Below are 23,319 nucleotides of genomic sequence, written 5' to 3'. Positions count from 1 at the left end.
TGAGTTCAACTGAACCTATTGCTTTCAGCTAGAACTATGTATACATATATAAGTTTAAAATGAATACGTATAATAAGATCATACTCATTCTAAATCTACTTTATTGGCATGTGCCACAACAAGTGCATGACAAAGAATGAAGAGATCCTTGTACAACCAAATGACTTTGTACATGTACAACAAAATATACAACTTCAGAACTCAGGAGACACTCCTATGCTAACTAACAACAAAATTATAATAGTTGTCAAACAATGGGATATGTTTATCCTAAATGATATGATCCAAAAATTTGACAAGATTGAGATGAGCAAGCTGTGTTGTTAGCAGGCACTAAGTTTCCTGTGTTGGTTCTTTCAAGAATGGCGCTTCCTGTTTGCCTTTTGTTTCAGTATGAAGTTGTGTTAGCAGGATAGCCTGCAACCTCGTTTCTTTGGTCCGAGTATCCGAGCTCACTTCACAAAACAAATAATCTTCAAATCTTGTTAGGTACTAACCAGCTGAATTCTCAGCATGAATGTCTAATTCAAATCATAATTCGCCATGCGATCTATTTTGAGATTCTCTTCTAATCATTTGAATGAGGTCCTGAACAACTTCTGACACTAGTGGCCTGAATTCTGGCTCATGCTACACACAGATTCAAAAGTTAAGTAAAAAATGTTAAGGCAAACCTATTCAACAACTAAATCTCAGAAATTTCTGCTCGGATCAGCGCACCTCCCTCTCTCTTTCCCCTCACACACGGACACTTGTTTTCGAGAAGAACACAATGGTAGATGATCTTAAGAAAATTCCCTCTCCCCACAAAGCAAGGAAATAATAGAAGGCAAAGAGACTATCTATGTTGTACCTACAAGCTTCAAATTGGAAGACAATGTGGTATTACCATCCTTTTCAAACACCTGTTTTTGAACTTAATATTTCACCAAAGTAGAAAACAAAAGATGGCAACCCTTTACCCCCTACATTAATCGTTCCACCTCCAACATGTAATTATATCCCAAAGTAACACAGTGATACTAAGTTTGTACTACATTAACTAAAAAGGAGTAAGAGGTACCTAATGATTTTAAATTGAAAAGAATACGATTAATCAATCAACTACGCCTTAACAGAAAATAGGGTAGGTCGGCTATATGAATCCTCTATTTCCCTAGGATCTACCGAAGCCCATTTTATATAAGAAAAGCACGATAGATAACATTTTAACTTTTAAGCATAATAATAGATGAAAATTACAAAAAGAAAGTGATAATATTTAAAAGCTTATTGGTTATTTGAAAGTTCGGATTGGTTTTGGTCTGATTCAAGCCAAAGAGTTTATAGTTTTTGTTACCGAAAAGATGTTATTCTGATTTTTCAGAAACATTTTTCTGAAGTTTTTTTGTTTTCAGAGACATGCCCAAATAATCTCATTACCATAAACGCAAATCTCCAATAGGGTGGAATTTTTCACTTAGCAGTTGAGGTAGTAAAAGAAGGAAAGTAAGGTTGAAAATGATTTATCTCAGTTTTCGTCCTCCTACAGAATTTCATACATTGTGAACATGGTAGGACTAAGAAAAATGAAAAGTTACACAAATCTAACTTTTTTTTCTTCGGAAAAGGGCCAAATATATCTGTACTATTAGAAAAGGTTTAAATATACCCTTTGTTATATTTTGGGTCCACATATACCCCTGCCGTAATACTATTGGTTCAAATATACCCTTCTTCCAGTAAGTTTGTCCAAGGTGGACATCCAATCCTACGTGGCATTTATGAGGTGGATGCCACATGGCTTGCCACCTCAACGCCCCTAACCCATTTTACCCCTCCCTTCTATTTTTTTTCCACCACTAAAATTTTCTTCCCCTCCACCACTATTGCCACCATCACCGCTACCTTGAAAAATATTGTATTTCATATTTTAGTCTTTTATATATGGATTAGGGGCATTGAGGTAGCATGCCATGTGGCATGCACCTCATAAAATATCAGTGCCACGTAGGATTAGATGTCCACCTTGGACAAACTTAACAGAAGAAGGGTATATTTGAACCAATAGTATTACGGCAGGGGTATATGTGGACCCAAAATATAAAGAAGGGTATATTTAAACCTTTTCTCATAGTACATGGGTATAATTGGCCCTTTACCGGGTTTTTTTCCGGTTATTGTAGTTGTACAAAGCTGAGAGAAACTTTCTCAACTTTTTCCGAAAATCCAATTCTTCTATTTTTCACCTTATGAGAAGAAGCTAACAATCTTCTATATTACATTGTCCCTTTCATTTTGTATTAAAATATTTTACAAAGGACTACAGAAACAGATTGGCTGATACTTAATTGGCACGGAACCAAGGAATTTATACCCAAACTCTTCTACCTATTGAGACTATGGACAGCTAAGACTATGTCATCCACTCAGAGATTAGATAATGCACAGTAATAATTCAGATAAAGGCATAACATAATAACTCACCTGAACACAGCGAGAAATTATGTCAGCGAAGTGTGATAATGATTTAATGGGGTATTTTCCATTGAGAGAAGGATCGACCATCTTTGTCAAGGCATCAATATCGTGTAGCTGAGGGATTGCCCATCTGACCAAGAACTGCTCTCCTCGATTCCTTGTCCTGAATATGATATGCAATGCAGGTGTGTTATACTCCGCAAAGAAAGGAGGCACAACTAAATTATCTCAATAGGATGCAGAAGGGTTCTTTACCGATCATATGACATTCTGCCTGTTAATAGTTCTAACATCACTACGCCAAAACTGTAAACATCGCTTCGGGAAGTATAAATTCCTGACTCAAATTCTGGAGCACTGTAGCCATAGGTTGTGAGAAGTTGTCCCGACAACTGAAAAATCAGTATAATGTCAACTTGATAGTTTTTAATATACCTTAAACTTAATGCAAAAGTAATCAAACCTCTAAGATTAAGCAAGAGTACTTTATCAAAAGAGCAATAAATAATGACAAGGTAACAAGACCGATAATCCACATGCACATTGTGAGAAGAGCACCTTCACCATTTGTTTCTACTGCTTTTTAAATATAAATGAGAAACAATGAGGTCTTTCAAGGAAGTTAAGCAAATTTTCTGTTTCTGATAACCTAATAAAGAAACACCAATATAGTGAACCAGGAGTATTTGACTAGTCTACTATGTTGCTCAGACTCTCCGAAAATGTCGCCGGGTGTGTGTAGCAACATTTTGGAGAGTCCCCGCAACTTAGCTAGTCTAGTGAACCAGGGCCTCTGTTTCCAAATTTATAGGGAAAAGGTGCAAGACTTCTGAGGTTCACCCTATCCAACATCTTGTTGAAAGCACTTTGACCATCACTACTGTACTGTTCCTTTTTCAGTACATAGGGGGAAATTAATAATCCGGGGAATATTCCAGTTCTTTTTCTACTCCAGAACATTAGGGTAGCAAGTTACCTGACTCGTAGCACCAGACGATAGCAATGGAGCTAAACCACAATCTGAAACATGTACTGCCAACTCATCATCAAGCAGAAGATTGGCCGATTTGAAGTTTCTGTGAATAATAGGTGGCTCGCAGACTTCATGGAGGTACCTGCATTCCATAAAAACAAGAATGGTTAATTCAAATATGCTCTAGGTCACTTTTTCATGTAAATCTAAAGATACGAATCAGACTGCTTAGCAATGCTACCCAAATAATTTAAATTTTCTTCATTTTTTCTTGGACAGGCGGAAGCAAAGAAAGGAGTAGCAACAAGCAAAAAACAGCTACATCTGACATTTTATATTTAGTGAAGACTATTCCAGGTCATCATTTTGTGGCCTTCTATCATGCAATATGCACAACACAAGAAAGTTATGGACTAAAATAAGCCTGTGATTGACTTTGTCACTGTACCACAACCAATTTATTGTTTATATTTTTAATAACACTGATTTATCATCTAGAATCACCGGAAGTACTTATTATAGGTTCGTCCCCAAAAATTCTTCGCCCATTACAACTATAAGTAGGAGTTTATACACACACGTGCACGTGCACTCGCACACACGTATGTGCATAAATGTTAAATGTGTGTACTGTTATTTGACTCACTCCAAAGCCCTTGCAGCTCCAAGAGCCATCCAGATTCGAGTATTCCACGAAAGTTGTTTCTTGAATTCATCGTCAGAATGAAGTGCATCCTGTAGTGTCCCATTACTGCAATACTCATAGACCAGAAGCCTTTTGACCATGCTTTGCACAATACCCCATTAGCTCAACAACATTAGCATGACGAATTCTGTCGATATTGTTTACTAGGTCAAGAAACTCCCCGTCCTTTTGTTGACTGCAAACTCTTTTGTCAAGCTTTTTGACAGCAAGCAACTGCATAAGAATCCAAAAGGAGCACGTGTCAGAAGCGAAATGTTGCAACCACTTGAATGCTGTGGTGCACAGTGCAAGAGAAGGAAGAGAAGTAAGATTTGCATACCAGAGAAATCCATATAGTACACCCCAAATAATTTATATAGAGGAAACAACATGCGCATACATATACTTTGTTATTTAGAATTATGACCAGACAAAGATGCAGCTGCATCTCGCTGATCCTCTTATTAAGAGACGGACAAAAATAAGGGTAGAAAAAGATACCCGAACACTAATATAGCTAGAAGGTTGATTTTCAGTTTAACAATTTCAGAATACAGTTACAGGACAAAATTTCGTCAACTATGATGGTCACCGGAAGAAATTACCCCTTGGAGATTAACTCGGGACAAGAAGGAAAAGAAAATAACTGGAAGGATCCTAAAGGGAAAATAGTGCAATTATTGCATCCTTGAGCGGGTGTTAACTAGCTAAAGAAATGTAAGAAACAAGAATATCAGATACAATAGGTAGAATTCATTTAACAGATTTTCCTTGGTTTAGGGAATGCTATAGTAAAGGATACAGGAAAGTGATGTTCCATAGCAAAACCATACTGGTATCACAACCATTCGTAATAAATTTAGTGCTAAGACACAAAAGAACTCTAACAATGTATATATTGACTAGAGTTTAAGAGGTACTTTGATACTACTGGATGATAATTAGCAGTCAAGAATGAAGAATTATAAAAAGTTAGCAGTTTAGACTCTAGACAATCTAGTGGGAGTAGGAAACCCAGTTAATAAATTGGTGCATCATAATAAATTCATGCCGATTGAAAGTTATACCTTCCCATTCGGAAGCTCTGCTCTGTATACACTACCAAGCATTCCTGATCCCAACAGATTATCTTGAGAAAAGCTATTGGTGTATTGCTGAAGTGATGCAATTGTGTAAGATTTCACAGAAGTTAGTGGAAGTGGCCTGGTTAGAGGCTTCACTGCGGTATCTTCAGCAGGTGCAATTGGCTTGACAATAACTCTCTCTTGTGGAAGAGCCGGCAGAGGAGGAGGCGGAGGTGGTGGCATCAAATCAACATCAAATCTGCTAGGGTTTATATCATTATTATCCTTCTTTGGCAGTGCACTCGTGGTTAGCACATTTACCTCCTGCTCACGCGGTGGCTTCGGAATGGGAGCCGGTCTTCTTGGTTGTTTTTCTTTTGGCTTCACAACTACAGGAGCTGTTTAACACATAAGAAACCGACTTATCACTAAAAAATAGAAGGTTAAACTTTGAGATTCACAAACTTTTCAGTTCTAAATGCTGCAAAACAGACTTCCAAACTCATGAAGATTCTACGAGGGCATTTCAAATGACAATAGAAGAGCATTTGAGAGATATCATAAACTAGGGTATTCACACCAGAATCAGAATCTAATCCCAGCGAAGACATAAACACTAGGTGATTTTTTCCCCTCTGTCCAAGCCTTGGGGGATAGAGTTACCTGGTACCTATTGTTGGTGGGAGGTAGCAGGTATCTCGTGGAATTAGTCGAGGTGCGCGCAAGTTAGCCCGGACACCACGGTTATTAAAACATACAACAACAAAAAACCGAGTGAATCCCACAAGTGGGGTCTGGGGAGGGTAGTGTGTACGCAGACCTTACCCCTACCTGGGAAGGTAGAGAGGCTGTTTATACCTTCGGCTCGAGAGGATGATTAGAAGCAAACAAGGTTATAAAAAAATTAATAATTATTAATTTAAATACAAACATCAATACACATCAAATGGAACCCAAATTAAGGTAAGTGTCTTTTTTTCTGTGTAACTAAGGGAAAGAAAGTTGGACTTACTAACACAGTGACAATAGATATCATGAAATAACAATAGATATTGAGTAATTGTAGCACCTTTCTCTATGTCACGGCCAGGTTGGACTAATGAACCACTATCTCCGGGATTCTCTCTGGCACCCACATAAGGAGCTATTTCATGTTGTTTGGGGGTTCTTTGAGTTTCATGCCATTTCCTGAGGCACCTCGGTAGAAAGAGCAGGATCGCTAAAACCAATATTATAAATGTCAAAACTGCTGCAATTGATATCCAGACCACCCTTTTAGCAGATAAAGACTTTTTGCGTCCTGTTGAACTTGATTCTGCAGATGCTGCTGCTGGTGTCTGTGCTGAAGTTGGAGACCCAGAAAAGGGTGGCGCAGAAAGGGGTGTTGTTGATGATGTTGGTGGAGGTAAAGGAGCAATACTACCGTTGAAAGGATTTCCATCTTTTCTGCATGAAAACCAAAGGCAGCAAGCAAACAACAACATCAGCCGTCACTGATCATAATCAACAGAGCATATATAAGATGGTCACAAAATGATCCAACAACTGACACATCATACATCCATCCTTGCATGGAACAAATATGTGTTCAACTGAATGAATAAGATTGCCTGACTTCCATGTAATTTTGGCCTGCCCAGAGTTAAGGGCTCAGTATATGATTAAGGCGGGTGACCTAACTTGAGCTGAGTTCTGGCCACCATGGAATATGAACTTAAATTATGAACAAGTTTAGCCCATGCGCCAGCTTGCTAAACTAAACACTTTGCAATTTTGTTTATTTTGAAAGGGAATACCATACCTTACTTGTTGCATGTTTTCTATTGGAAACAGTCTCTCTATCCTCACAAGGTAGGGGTAAGGTCTGCGTACACATTACCCTCCCCAGACCCCACGGTGTGGGATAATAGTGGGTATGTTGTTGTTGTTTACCTGTTGCATGTTTTCATATGCATATCGTACTCTGCTTTCCGTGTATCTATATTTATATCTGTTATCTAGTTATTGTGTCTGTATGAGTTGCTTACTTCCAAGTTTGAGACACTGACCATACGATAGAAATCATGAAATTAAATGACATGCTTAGCAGGATTGTTCTTTTCATTTTCAGGTAAATTTCTTATTTTGTAATTCTTAAGTTTACTCATTGAGCTGTCACTTATGGGACTACACCGGGTATGTTGTTATTTTTGTACTCATTGAACTGTCATTTATGCTAAGGGCAATTGTGGGATTCATATCCATGTCAGACATTAAGCCTATATTGCTGGTCATTTTGTACGAAATGCTCTTGCCGCATACAAGCACACCCATTTTATTAAGTTTGATTTCAGCAACTTGTAAACAAGAATTTTCTTGGAATGGGTTACTTTTTACGTGCTCAAGCTTTAAGGGAGGTATTGAAAGAGAAAGGTTACATATGTGGTTGTAACCACTGACAAGTAACAATATTGACCTTCAACAGAAATTTGTTTCCACGGTTTCGACCTACATGTCTTCTATCCACGGCTTCGACCTACATGTCTTCTATCCAAGGTTTCGACCTACATGTCTTCTATGATTCTATATCTTCTCTTTTGGGATATGTTACATGTCAGATAATATTTCCAACAAACGATGAGGGGCACAAAAATTTTATATCTGGCCAAGATTGCATTGTGATGTACAGGCTGTTGACTCAATATAAAAAACTGAAAGCACATAACGAGTATATGAAAGAAGAAAATGAATGTACTTACTTGAAATTGGGAATAGAGAACAACTTCTGAGGTATGGGCCCAGAAAACAGGTTGTTTTCCACATTCCTAGAAAGGACACAAGGAGAGTGGAGATATGTTAGTAAGATATCATCATTTTAGAGAACTGAAATAATATTAGAGTCAATTAGTCAAATGTAGTTTTTCAGAGTACAAATCTGCAAGGGGAAGATCCTGCAAAACATCAAGAGTCCCAGAAAGCTGATTATTCTGCAAATGTCTGGAAATAAAGAAGTTTCGCTTTATCATATAGACCAAAGTTATAAACCAAGTGTATAATAAGGTTGAATTACTTACAGAGTAGTTAAGGAAGACAAACTACCTAGCGATGATGGCAATGATCCACTTAAACTGTTACCTGACAAATCACTGTTAAAAGATAAATAGGCGAACCAGTTATGCATATGACAAAAAAAACTAAATGAAAGAATAGAAATGCTTTTGTTTAGCTGTCGTACAGATTGACCAAAGCCGTGAGGCCGTGAAATGAATCAGGAATTTCTCCAGTCAAATGGTTTCCATTCAGAGACCTGACACACAGAGAAATACCTTACCAGATTCTTTACAAAGAAAGCAACTATTAATCTAAACTAAAAGTGAAACTTACATAGCTGAAAGTTGACTCAGGTAAGATAAAGAAGTAGGGATACTTCCAGTGAACTCGTTAGCTGAAAGAAAACTGCCCAAGGTAAAGAATGTCAACTTTTTGCTCAATAAGTAAAGCTAGTTACATCAATGTGTCCTCTTTCGCCCTTCTTTTTTTGTGGTGGGGGGGCGGGGGGTTGTTCCTTCATAGGTCAAATGGTAGAACTTACATATTCTGCAAGGTAACTGGGAGAATGGACGGAATGCTTCCGCCGATATGGTTGTTGCTCAGATCTCTGCCACAAGAGATAGCCACAATTACTGCTCACATTTCATTACAGTAGACTACCACTAAATGGACATATTCTCATAACATGAAATCTTTTGAGAAGCTTACAATGTTTTGAGAGAAGAAAATGAGCCTAAATTATCCCCTAGTTCACCACCCAAGTTAGCAGCATTGAGTCGACTGGAAATGACATGAGAAGTAGGATTAGCATTTCAGTTCCAAATATCTATGAAATGTTGCGGCAAAATGTAAAGTCCTTACATCGTTACTATATTTGTATTTTCGCATATGACCCCTTGCCAAAGTCCATTACATGGGTCTCCACCAACGGTACCCCAGCCCGGAAGGGACGGCGATCCCAGAGCAGCATATAAGCCATTAATTGCAGCAACTTGACCAATAGAAAAAGGAAACTTTCAGTAAGAAATTCCAAACATAAAGAAGAAAGTGCAGAAACTGATCCATGAAACCATATGAAAATTAAGAATCCAATCAAATTACGGAAGACTAACTGCAAACTTTCCTCAGAGGCAGTTAACCAGATCAATAGGCGCAAAAGCTGCTAGTCCTCAACTTTGCAAACCCAATAAAATGTCAGGGCAGTGCAAGTGAAGGTACAAACTTTATTTACCAAACGTAGGAGAAATAATGTAAGAATCAAGATGACTACTTAGTTCAAATGTAAGCGGTGGTGGAGCTAAGTAGAGGGAAGGTGATTCAATTCCAATTCGTTAAAGAATTATACTTTGCAAATAGGGCAAAAACAAATTCTTTGGTTACATATCAATTGTTGAATTCCCTTGAGAAAAAGTCTAGCGAAGTGGCAAAAGGGATCAAATATTGCGTTAAGTCATCGGCAGACATAGTCACACATAAGAACCTTCAGTCACTTGAGTTCAAATTAAGCACTAGCTTAGATAACTACATAGTCACGCATAATCAGCATTGCACAAAACATAAAAAGGCAGCCCGATGCACAAAGCACCCCACATTCACGCAGGGTATGGGGAAGGGCCGCACCCCAAGAGGTGTGATGTAGACATCCTACCCTAATTGGAAATTCCCCTTGATCATGAGAATTTAAATAAGAAATGATAAATAATCCGCGACCGTTCGTGACTTACCATCTCCAGGGTAAGTTTCATCTGAATGTTGAACAGCAAAAACTAATAGAATCCACACCAATATCTCCAAATTCAAGCAGCATACAACAAATCTCTTCTCATCCATGGGCCCAAAAATACAATCTTTTTCTTTAAACTACCCTTTCTTTGGAAAAATACTCTGCATAGCCAATTATACATAAAATTTCCAATCTGCAATACCAATAAAAGTAGACCTCAATGTCAGTGTTTCTCTTAAGCTTAATAATGCAAGATACACAACAGCACACTGAAAATACAAACCCAAATCAAAAAGATTAGAAAAATCAATCAGTGACTAAAAATAACAAATGGGTATCTAAAAAGAACATACAACAACAACAACAAACCCAGTGTAATCACACAAGTAGTCTTGGGAGGTAGTATGTACGCAGATATTACTTGTTTTCCGGTAGACCCTCCGCTTAAGAAAGGTAAAAAAAAGGCAACAACAAGCACACCAACCAGAAAACCGAAGAGGAAATACAAAACTAACACTAGGTACTTCAAATTTCAATCAGAAAATCGAAACGAAAGCAACAAGTAAAATCTAAAAAGAACATAAAAGAATCAAAAAAACAAATTCTTGAGGGGAAAAAAACTAAACTTTTTAGAGTTCAGCAAGGAAAAGTATAGAACAAGAAGAAAAACCCACCAAAGATTCAGTGAATTATGAGGAAATAACAAAAATGGAGGGGGGGTATGATTTCCACACAAAAAAAAACAGACGCTTTTACGCTGAATTAAGCAAAAACAAAGAGGACTAAGGACACGAAAATGAAGTTTACATAAAAGTAAGCAGTGATTAAGGACCCAATTAATGTGAGATTAGTCTTACCTTTGTAATTGCTGAAAAAAGAAAAGAGTAAAAAGCTAAGCTTTAGAAAGTTGCAGACAGACACTGAAACTTTTCTTCTTTTCCCAGTCAGTGAGTGAGTGGAAGCCATAGATAATCTGATTTTGAGTCACTTTTAGGAGGTAAAATTCAATACCACGCGCGATAGTAGTGCGTGATTCTTCTTTCTTCTTTTGTTTCTTCTCTCGTTTTCTCTTCCAACAACTATTCTTATATTTTCTCAAACTAATTACACAACAATTATAATACAGATATTATTATCTGTCTAAAAGTTACCACCTCCGATTTATTTTATATATAATTTTAGCCAAATAAGTTTATTGCAAAATATGCTTCGCTCTTGAAAATAAAAAAGACATTTGTTCTTTCTCAATTATATTTTTGCTATAATATTTATGCGATTTACTAAAAAGTCTTTCAAAAGTTATTATTCATTTTGAGGAGAGATAAATGGCAATCTAATCAAATAACCCTTATGATTAATATTATTTAATAATTTTCTTAATGAATATATTAAAATTAAAACGATATTCAAAACGAATCAGAGATGATAACAAGAATCAGAGTGACTAAGAATTGAAGATGGTGTATATGAATCGGAAATGATCTTAATAAATATTGTGAACAAATATTCTTATGACATATTTTACACCAATAATTATAAATTCATGTGAGTTTTGCGGATATTATTAATGCGAGAGACAAAAGAAATAATCAAATATTGAATTAGAAGATCGAATCGCATAAGTAACAAAGATTTTTATTCGAGATTATTTTTATTCAATAAGCTATACTTATTTGTTTCGGTTAAAAATATAATTATTTGCATTAAATGTATATATATATATATATAAAAAAAAACTTTATTGAATTGAATAAATCAAGATAAATGTTTAAGTATGATATTACTTAATCATATTTATAATTAAATACCGATGCGGGCAAGTATATAACCATACCCGACCAAAAAAGGGGAATTACTAAAAGGAGCGTGATGATTCAAGCACTAAAAGGAGCGTGATATGGATTCTCTAATGAGTATTGTTGTAATCTTAGTTTGGGATGGGAGGGAAACAGAAAAGAAATTAAGGACCGTTTGGCCATACATTTTTTCAAATTTTTTCCAAATGTTTCACGGTAAATATCAGTGTTTTAAAAGGCGTGGGCGTAAGGCGGAGCATTTTACATATGTCTCAGCGGGGCGTAAGTCCCGAGGTGCGGGGCGTAAGCCCCATAGGTATTTAATTTTTAATATTTTATAAAATAATATAATGACAGTTAATATTTATAAACAAGTAAAATTGCATAAAAATTGAAGAAAACTATATATATGTGTGCCCCATCCTCACAAAAAACTAATTAAAATAATCTATTATACGTTACTTACAAGCACAAGTAATTTGAGTTTAAAAGAATAAAGTTTTCTATATGGAGGAACAAAAAAGATGATTAACCTGCAATTTGAACTTTGAATTTACTGCTACGAAGAAAAATGTAGTTCTCTTTGTATTTGTAAAAAAGATTAAATATTTATTACTTTTGGGAGATATTAGCAGACTAGCGGACAAGATAAAAAATTTAAAAAATCATGAATTAGCGCTTAAATTAATAAAAAAGGTCTTTACTTTTAAATTTAATACTTTTGAGTTTCTTTTTAAACCTTTTGAGTAATTACCAAACTGACTTTTGAGAATTTGGGTATTATAAGAAGGACTAATTCAATAAATTTTGTTTTAATTTGAAAAAGTCCTTGGGGCTTACTCCTTACTAAAAAAATGCGCCCCGAAAGCCCGGGCGTACGCCCCAAATTGCGAGGCGTACGCCTCTTGAGACTTTCGCCCCACACTATCGCCCCGGGGCGCTTTTGGTACGTCTCGCCCCGGGGCATTTTTGGTACGCCTCGCCCCAGAGCTCGCCCCAGAAACGCCTTTTAAAACAGAGGCAAATACATGTGTTGTTCATAAATTTTATTCATAGTTTGGTAAATTCCCAAAACTCAAAATCCAAATCCCAATTACTATTATATTTTTTTTAAAATTATCCCAAATTTTTATATTTTATAAAAGAGCCCACCATTTATTATTTTGTAACAATGTTGTTTCGTCTTCTCGGTCATCTGATAGTGTAGTTCATTATAAAAATGATAATTTTGTACTAAATTTATTTATGTTCAGGACTATGGTTTGTGATAATGATAATGAATGTTATTGATGAAGGTATTGTTGGGTGTGATAGTTTTTAGAACTTGTGGTATAAGTCATGTTTCATATTTTTTTTTTAAAATGAAATATGTTTTGAAAATTAATGTCCAAATACATTTTCATCTTCAAACCAAACTTCACCCAAATCAGATTTTTTAAAATAAATTTGGGAATCTATGGTCAAACGCTAGCTAAAATGGAAAAAAGGTAATAATAGACTAAATAGACTCCATAGTGCAGGGGCGGCCCTTCTCTAAAGCAGGTAAAGCAACTGTTTTAGGCCCCATATTTGTGGGGGCCCATTTTTTGTTACACCTAATAAGCTATATATAAGTTAAAAAGAAAAGTTATATGAAGTGAAAATGTTTGATTTTTTTCTTTAACAAATATAGAGAAAGAAAGATTTGCAACTGCTATGATTTTTGTTAAGGAAATTGCATTTGAAATGAATATCAAATCCGAACTTTCTAAGAAACATATGATATATAGGAAGAAACAATTTGATAAGAATGTTGATAATGAAATCTCAAAATCTCTCGAAGAATCTTTTAGAGTTGATTGCTTTTTATACATAGTAGACAAGGCTATTTTTTTTACCTCAAAATAGATTTGAACAATTCGAAGCATATGAAAATATTTTTGGTTTTCTATTTAGCGTTAAAAAATGAGATCACTAGATGAGAAATTTGAAAAAATAGTGTCTTAATCTTCAATGTTCCTTAAAGCAAAATAATCAATCTCATATTGATGGTTTGGATTTATTTTTTGAATTAAAAGTGTTAAGGAAAATAGTACAATTAGAAGATAATAGTTTAATTGATATACTCAATCAAATAAAAAGATTTGATTATTTTTCAAATGCCTAAATTTCTTATAAAAAATGTTAATAACTTATGTTACCGTTGCTTAAGCGGAAAGAAAATTTTTAAAATTAAAATTGATAAAATCTTACCTAAGATCAAAAATGTCTCAAGAGATGTTAAATGGATTAGCTATATTATCAATTGAGAAAGACTTATTAGGAGAAATTGATTATAAAAAAATTATTAATAACTTTGCATCTAAAGAAACTAAAAAAAATAGACTTCAAATAAAAAAATAATAACAGTATATGTTTTACAAAAAAAAAAAAAATTAAGCCCCTCATAAAGTTTGGCTTTAGGCCACAAAATTCGTCTGGCCGCCCATGCCATAGTGTAGCTCATCATGATTTTCTATGTGCGAAACAATCTTAGTAAGTACTAATTTTCTCAATTTAGTAATGTTTCTTGTTTAGGCAAACATCTTACTTTCATGGATCATGGTATATTCTAGTTGGAGATCTTGGTCCCTTATTTATTGTACAGTTGTATCATTTTTTTGTGTAATAACTTTGCAAATTACACTGTAAGGTAAATCACACTAGGCATATCTTGTGCGACAAGCTCGACCGAAAAAGTATGCAAGTGAATTTTAAACCCTAGACCTCCCATTTAGAAGGTCCCAGCTCAACCAACTCGGCTACCCCAAAAGGTCATCTATATCATTATTAATAATACTTCTTCATCTATTAAGGGCACATTAACTAATTTCAAATAATAGACGGATATGTTTGCCATTTTAGAATGATACATTTTTATTTACAAAATAAATTATTGATTAAAAAATAGAATAGCAAACATAGTGCTAACTCTTGCCGCTTGCTAGCTCTTACTGTTAGGTTTGTGATGCGATGAATAGAATTTCTCCATCTTTAATCGAAGATTTCATATCCAAGATCTGATGATATAAAAATCTGATAGACAATGCTTCTTAATTAATGGGTCTTACGCGGTTGCACATCCAAATTAATTAGGCCCCAAAACGGATATATCGAACGCCAAATGAAAACAAAAATGCTAGATTTTCAACTATTTTTTGCTTGATTTGATTTATGATCAAAGAATGAAACATATGGTAGAAGCTATCCTCATGGCTCATCAATTGTTTTTACGGCTTCCAAACTCGCCTAATTTTAATTATTTATTTTTTGGTAAAACAATGAGGTATTACCATAGAGAGCCAAATGTTTACACCTATTGAGCAATTCAGATAGATCTCCAAAGCCTCGAACAAAGAAAACATCACTCAATTAATTACATAGTTGATGCCTCAAATAACTACATCTACTTGCTTTCCTAGAGTATTTCAGATGGTCTACCCTCTTTACAATCTCTTTCTTTATCTACATAAACACAACCTTAGTATTTATATTTATCCTTCAAAAAAGTTTCTAATTTCGAGCCTTCCATGTGTGGTAGAGCTTTGCACCCACATATTGTTGCTGCTAATTCCTTCTTGAACTGTTTTCAATGTTTGTTGTTATCCATTTCATGCATTGAGTTGTCCCCTTCCTCTATATTCTGATATCCGACCACGTTTCCAGTTCATCTTGTAATTTCAATGTCCAATTACACTCAGAAAAGAGGTGTAGCTGGTTTTCAGCCTTGCTCTTATCATATAAGCAGCACATTCCATCATATACTGGTATATGAAGTCTGATCAACATCTCTTTTGTTAATAATTTCTCTTGATTAGCCAAGCATACTATAAACCTATGCCTAGGTAACATAATGTTGTTCCATACCAAATCAGCTTCTAACATTTTTTTCCATGCTTCCCAGTAAACTAATATAGCTTCTACTGACAGAATATATATCATTTGTTGGTAAACAGTAGGTGCCATTATTGTACCAATTTGTCATAGCTACTTTAATGGAATTAAGCTTCCTCCAGTACCAACTGCTGTCAACAAGTGGCGTGTAAATCCAAATATCCTGGTTCCCTCTCATATACATTCCATGTACCTATCTAATCCACAGTGAATGTGCTTTGGTTGCTAACTGTATAATCAGTTTTCCAACAGAAGCGACATTCCATAATTTACAGCTTTTGATATTCAACTCCCCATTCTTCTTAGGCTTGCATATCATTTTCCAGGAGACTAGTGCAATTTTTCTCTTCTCATCTATGCTCCCCCATATGTAATCCCGACATTTCTTATCCACTTCTTTCAAAACGCTTTGTGGCAATATAAAAACAACCCCCAGAAATTGTACACTAAAAAGAGGACCACATTAATGATCTGCAGTCTACCTGCATAGGACAATGTTTTAGAATATGCACTTGTTATTCTGGAAGTTATTCTTTATACCAGCTGATAGCACTCCACTTTGCTCCACTTTTTTGAAAAGAGGGGCAAACCCAGGTATCTGATTGGTAGAGTACCAAGCGAGAACTCAGGCATCTGTACCATTTGATCTCTTAGGTTATCTTCAACCCCTGCTACAAAGATACTAGATTTGTCCACGTTAGCTTCCAACCCTGTTATATCACTGAAGTGATTTAATGCCTAATTTTAATTTATTTTCTAATAACTAACTAAAATTAAAATTAAAGTCTTAAGAGTTAACATCAGTATAGGAATTTCATTTTGTTTTCTTTTTCTTTATTTTTTATTTTATTTTACACTTTGATTGTGAAGGAAAATTTTCACTTTGTGCATATCGCCAAGTTTTGAACTTTCTTCTTTGAATGAAATTTGTGAAATTTTGGAAAAATCAGAAATAGTGAGATCTATAACTGGTAATTGAAAAGCAACCATAGTTTCAAAAGTAATCAAAATTTAGCTATTTTTTCATGTAAAGATAAAATTTGAACAAAAACACACTTAAAATCTAAATTTTTTACATATGAAATAAATAATGTGCTGGAATTTCATAATGTGCAGAAGTTCCAACATAATATACTGGAAGTTTAAATGCAGGAGCTCCTTAATCCAGCATATTATGCTGGAACTTTCTGTGTGTTGTAGTTTCAACATAATATGCTGGAAGTTTATATGCAAAAGCTCCATAATCTAGCATATTATGCTAGAATTTTCCATGTTTTAGCAAAATAATGGCCAGTTTTCAATGATTTTATAAATGCTGGCTAGAATTTTTTAGTTATTAGTCCGAAAACTGGCTAGCCTGTGCTATTTTCACTATTTTTTCATTCATTTTCATGCCAAAGTCATTTTCTTTTCTCCTTTTTTTGTTTCTGTGGGTAGGAAGCAAGTGGGGAGGAAGAGGGGAATAAATTAAAGCATGACCAGCACCATGAGGCAGATAAAGAAAAAGTTAATAAGCCATTTTCTGATCTTCTAATGACTAAAATTTTTTGTTTTTTTTCCTTCGTACTGTAGGTTTTAAGTGGATTCTTTATTTTTCTTTGCCCCTCGTAATTCTTGTGAACATATTCTCATTCAATTTATTTATTCTTTTCGTTATTAAATTCACCTAAATAAGTTTCCATCCTCACCATCTTTAAGCTAAGAGTCAAGAGTATTTAACGGTCCAATTCATTAGTGATATTATTCGTTTGGACCTAGACATGTATGGTTTTAAAATGCGTTATTAGAGTCTAAGGTTTGTTTACTTATCTATCAAACATTATCTCTCGTATTTTGTCGATGTGGAATTCACCTAAGGTGTCACATATACCTCCCCTAGGGATTCAGCGTCATCGCTGAAGTTTGCCTATCACCATCAATGTTGCACGCGGAGTGACTCTGATACCATATGTAATAGCCCAACCCACTAGTGATATTGTCTGCTTTAGGACCAAGCCTGCACGACTTTAAAATGCGTCATTAGGATGTAAGACTTGTTTACTTATATATCCACTATCTCTCCCGTATTTTGTCAATGCGGAATTCGCCAAGGGTATCACAAGTACGCAAATCATAATGATGCACTACAAGAAGAAGAAAAACATTGGTTCATATATTGTAGTCAATAAACAGACTGAATAAGTACAGATGAAACAGATTTCAATCAACTCAACATCATGTTGGGATTGAAGGTTGGTGAATGGGAAATGAAGGGAAGAAATGTGAAGGGAAAGTGAGCTCCCTTATACTTTGGAAAGAGTAATTGTCCCTCGTTAGTGGTGGAAAGAAAAGGGAATGTGCTTATATTGAGAAAGCACTTCCCTTGGTGTTAAACGGGTTGGAAAAAAGGAAAGCCTAGTGCCGTCGTCGTCGCTCACTCGGCCCGGCTTCTGATCTGGATCGATTGATTAATCTTTTTGGACAAAATTTCTTTCAATTAATTATCCCCAAAATAACCTAGGACCCACGCGACGCGATCCATTTAGCGCGATGTGACCCGGTCAATTTCTTCTTTCCCGAATTATTTTAAATTCTTGAACGTTCCCACCTATTCCAACAGCCATGGCTGGTTCTGAAAGGTTGCAAACTTTTTAGAAACAGAGCTAGAAAATAGTTATAAATATTCCTTGATCCCAAAATTTTCTTTTTACGAAATTTTCTAAACTTCTTCTCCTTCTTCTGCCCAAAAAAATTCCAGTGTGATTTACAGTCATTAAGTGTTTTGCTGTTCATAGACGTTTTTGGTACCGATACTCTAGTGAGTTAAATCGTTTTATCCTGGGAGGATAATATTCCAACACCTCGGGTACTTGAAGGGAATAATTTTTTTAAGGACACACTGTGCATTTAGTGGGCTCGATTTTATTCCGAAACATATTTACTGATTCTGGTTTCTGACAATCTCCAGTTTCTGCCTTATTTTTGTTTTTCTTATTTATGTTTTATGTTACAAAAATTTATTATTTCGTAATATTATATAATAGTAATACATATTAGTTAACAATCTTAAGAAAATTATTTATTTCTGTAATCTGTATTTTGTTTTGGAGAATAAAATCTTTATGGTTTTTTACTCCTTATGAATTTTTCTATTTCTGATTTGAAGATATTGAACTCTTCTGTTGTTGACAGTGAGAAATGACAATTGAAAATGAAAATCCTTCTATGACTGGTGCGACAACGACGATAGACCCGTCAAGCCGAATTTCTATGCCACCAGCCGAAAAATTGGAGAAATGTTCTAGAGCTAACTTCAAAGGATGGCAACAAAGGGTATTCTTTTGGCTTACCATGCTTTAGGGGTGCTTATCGGGCGTATTGGGCAGATTATTACGCTTAACGGTTCGACTTATCGGTTATCGAATTATAAAAGTAGTAATCCACTAGCCATCCAATAAGACAGCGGCCGGAATGGTATAGGATTAATGATTATCGGACGGTTTATCGGCTAAATCAAATAGAAAAGTTTTGAACCCTAGTTCTTTTGGTTGCATAGCTAAGAATATTTTATAGTAATTTGTTAGATTTAATTACTACTGCTATATTAAAAAGCATTAAAAGGAAGTGTCTTTTATACCTTACTCTTCGGGACAACCGTACAATCAAGGAATATGTATACTAACAATAGAAGAAGAGATGCACGTAACTTCTTAACATACATCATTTTGAGTATATGCTTTGCAATATACGATAAACATAACATGTTTTAACTGCAAAAGAAAGGGGAAACAATAGTTGGGAATTCACGAAAGAGTACCTTCAAGTTCCAGAGAGTACCTTAAGGTTTCAAAAATTATTTTATATACATAGGAGTAAAAGTATAAATATAAAAAAATTTAACGGGTTAACGGTTTATCTGATAAGGAAATTGAGTAATCCGCCCCCAAACCGTTAAGCCGTTAATTATAAAATCTCAATTCGTTCACTAACCGTTACCTCGATAACCCGATATCAATAAGCCAATAAACTATTTTTCGGTTCGGTTAACAGTTACAGTTCGGTGTTGAACATCCCTGCCACACTTGGTATGTAGAAATTTACTAGTGAAGACCCTCTAGTGCTTGCTGCCGACATGCCAGACAACGAGAAGTTTATGATTGTTGAGGTGTGGAAACAAGCAGATTTTCTTTGCAAAGGCTACATCCTAAGTGCTTTGGATGATGCCTTGTACAATGTCTATAGTGCTATGTATACTTCGAAAGAATTATGGGATGCAATTGAGAAGAAGTACAAGACTAAAGATGCGTGCTTGAAAAAGTTTGTGGTTGACAAGTTTCTAGACTATAAAATGATAGACAACAAAACAGTTAGAACCTAAGTTTAAGAGCTTCAACTTATTTTTCACGACCTTATTGTCGAAGGTATGGTGGTGAATGAAGCATTTCAAGTGGTTGCTATGATTGAAAAGTTTTCTCCTTCGTGGAGAGATTTTAAAAATTATCTAAAGCACAAGCACAAAAAATAAAATTGGAAGATCTTGTGATTCGTCTCAAGATTAAGGAAGATAACAAAACAGCCGAGAAGAAGTCGCATGGAAATTAAACGATTATGGGAGCTAATATCGTTGAAGAGACTGCTTCAAAAAGTAAGAAAAGGAAGAGGTCTTATGGACAGACTAAGGAGCAGAACAAGAAAAAATTCAAGGGCAACTGCTACAATTGTGAAAAAGCTGGTCACAAAACCCCTGACTGTCATCTCCCTAAAAAGGACAAGAAAAAGGGACATGCCAACATAGTGGAGAAGAATGGTGACATTGATGATCTGTGTACAATGCTTTCAGAATGCAACTTAGTTGAAAATCTGAAGGAGTGGTGGATTGACTTTGGAACCACTCGACATATTTGTGATATCAAAGAAGCATTTGATACTCTAATGCTGGTCCAGAAGAAGAGCTTTCCATGGGAAATACTGCAACATCCAAGATTGACGGTTATGAGAAGATATTCCTGAAGATGACTTACAACAAGGTGTTAACGCTCAACAACGTTCTTCATGTTTCTACTATTATGAAAAATTCAGCTTTAATTTCTTTACTGGTTAAGAATGGATTCAAATATGTATGTGTATCTGACAAAGTTGTTGTAAGCAAAAAAATTATATGTATGTTGGAAAGGGCTACCTCACAGAGGGCCTTTTCAAACTCAATATAATGGTTGTTGACAGTATTAATAAAATTTCAGCTTCTTCTTATTTATTGGAGTCAAATGATTTATGGCATATTCATTTAAGACATGTCAATTACAAAATCATGCGTAAGTTCATTAATTTAGAAGTATTGCCTAAATTCGGGTATAATAAATCAAAATGTCAAATATGTGTTGAATCTAAGTTTGTCAAATATCCTTATAAGTCTGTTGAAAGGAATTCAAATCCTTTAGACTTAATTCATACTGACATTTGTGATATGAAGTCAACACCATCTCGTGGTGGAAAAAAGTATTTTATAACTTTTATTGACGGTTGTACTCAGTATTGTTATATTTATTTGCTTAATAGGAAGGATGAATCAATTGAAGCATTTAAGCAATACAAGAATGAAGTAGAGAATCAATTGAATAAAAAGATCAAAATAATTAGAAGTGATAGAGGTGGAGAATACGAATCTCCTTTTGCAGAAATATATTCAGATTATGGAATTATCCATCAAACTACTGCCCCATACATACCTCATTTCAACGGAATTGCGGAAAGGAAAAACAGGACATTAAAGGAAATGATGAATGCTTTATTAATAAGTATCGGCTTACCGCAGAGCTCGAGGTTTCAATTTCTTCACAGTAGTACCTCCATTGACTTCGGCTTTACTAATGACTAAATTGGCTTCGCTGGGACCCATATTGTAACTAGCATTTGCTGCTGCAGAATAAACCAATTTCAAAATGGGATAACATGCTCGATAGGGCATGAGTTCTAGTATCATAAGCGTTTCCTCATAGGAACGGCCGCGAATTTGATCAATTACTCTTCGTGCTTTGTCAGCAGACATAGATATATGTTCACCTAAAGCATATACTTCTGCTTTTTTCTTCTTTAGCATACGGTTTGTCTCCTACTACTGAATCCTAAGCATCTAGATTTTTTTTATTAATATTAACGACGAGATCTGCGAGCCTACTTAAATATAGCTTACGCTTACCAAACCTAATCTACAAAAATAGGGAAAAACCTTTTTATTTTATTCTTCACTTACAGCTAACTGAATACTCATCAGAGTACTCTCACAGCAAAATGCAATCTATTTCATATGAAAAATAAAAATGAAGAAAACCCAACTTGAAATATTTCAAAAGTATGGGGCTGTTTAGCAAAGGTACAAGTACCTTTACCCAAACGGGTACAAATCGGACCAAAAATTATGGATTGTATTTTCATTGGATATGTTACAAACAGTAAAGCATGTCAGGTTTTGGTTCATAAATCTGATAATCCTAAATTCATGTTAATACGGTAATTGAATCAAATAATGGTAAATTTTTTGAAAATATTTATTCGTATAAAACTGAATGCGAGTCGTCAAGTGAAAGATCTAAACGACCACGGGAAGAACCAAAGGAAAATACTCCAAGTGAAGAGGATCCAAGGCGTAGCAAACGTCAAAGAACATATGTTTCCTTTGGACCAGATTTTGTGTCATTCTTGCTTGAAAATGAGCCTCAAACTTTCAAAGCAGTTATGTCATCTTTCGATTCAGCATTTTGGAAAGAGGCAGTCAATAATGAGATTTAATAAATTTTGGATAATCATACATGGGAATTGGTTGATCTTCCTCCAGGAAATAAACCTTTAGGTTCGAAATGGATCTTTAAGAGAAAAATGAAAGATGATAGCACTATTGACAAATATAAGGCAAGACTTGTTGTCAAAGGTTATAGACAAAAAGAAGGCCTTAATTACTTTGACACTTACTCGCCAGTAACAAGGATAATGTCACTACCCGAAATTTCCACCTTCGGACCGTGATGACGCTTAGCATTTCACTTGCTAGGCAAGCCAACGTTAGAATAATATTAGCCATTTTAATATAATTTTTAAATTTGTTAATAACCAAGAAACAAATGCGGAAGTAAGTTCTGAAATGTTGTGAATAATTCATAAAAATAACAGTTTCTAAATACCATCCTAGAATTGGTGTCACAAGTGCACGAGCTTCTAGAATAATATAAATAAAGGTCTGAATAAAATAAAGCTGTCTGAAAGCGATTACACAACTAAAATAAAATAGGCGGGGACTTCAGAACTGCGGACGCTCTGCAGTTATACCTCAAGTCTCCTCTGAGTAGTTGAAATCCGAGCAAGTCTATGGTACGCCGCTGGGACCAACTCCGAAATTTGCACAAGAAGTGCAGAGTGTAGTATCGGTACAACCGACCTCATATATTGGTAAGTGCTGAGCCTAACCTCGACGAAGTAGTGACGAGACTAAGGCGGGTCACTTACATTAACATGTACGCAATATTAGTAAAACAACAATAATAGAAATAAATCAGGTAACTCATGTTTAATAGTTGAAGCCAACTCAGCAGTCATAATTAATCATTATTTCAATCAATTTCCGTTACAGCGTGCAACCCGTTTTCATAATATATTCATTTTCAACTCTCCAATATATTTATTTAATCAAGTATATATATAGACTT

The 23,319-nt window shown here is 35.1% G+C and overlaps 1 pseudogene; it reads right to left on the bottom strand.

Annotated features, from left to right (window-relative positions):
- Positions 1 to 84: 84 nt before the first annotated feature.
- LOC107783953 (protein STRUBBELIG-RECEPTOR FAMILY 3-like) lies at positions 85 to 10,423 on the bottom strand (annotated as a pseudogene).
- Positions 10,424 to 23,319: the final 12,896 nt, after the last annotated feature.

Source organism: Nicotiana tabacum, chromosome 21 (assembly GCF_000715075.1).
Source record: "Nicotiana tabacum cultivar K326 chromosome 21, ASM71507v2, whole genome shotgun sequence".
Taxonomy (NCBI): domain Eukaryota; kingdom Viridiplantae; phylum Streptophyta; class Magnoliopsida; order Solanales; family Solanaceae; genus Nicotiana; species Nicotiana tabacum.
The sequence above is the reverse complement of the archived record's forward strand: the minus strand, read 5'-3'. Positions and strand labels throughout refer to the sequence as shown.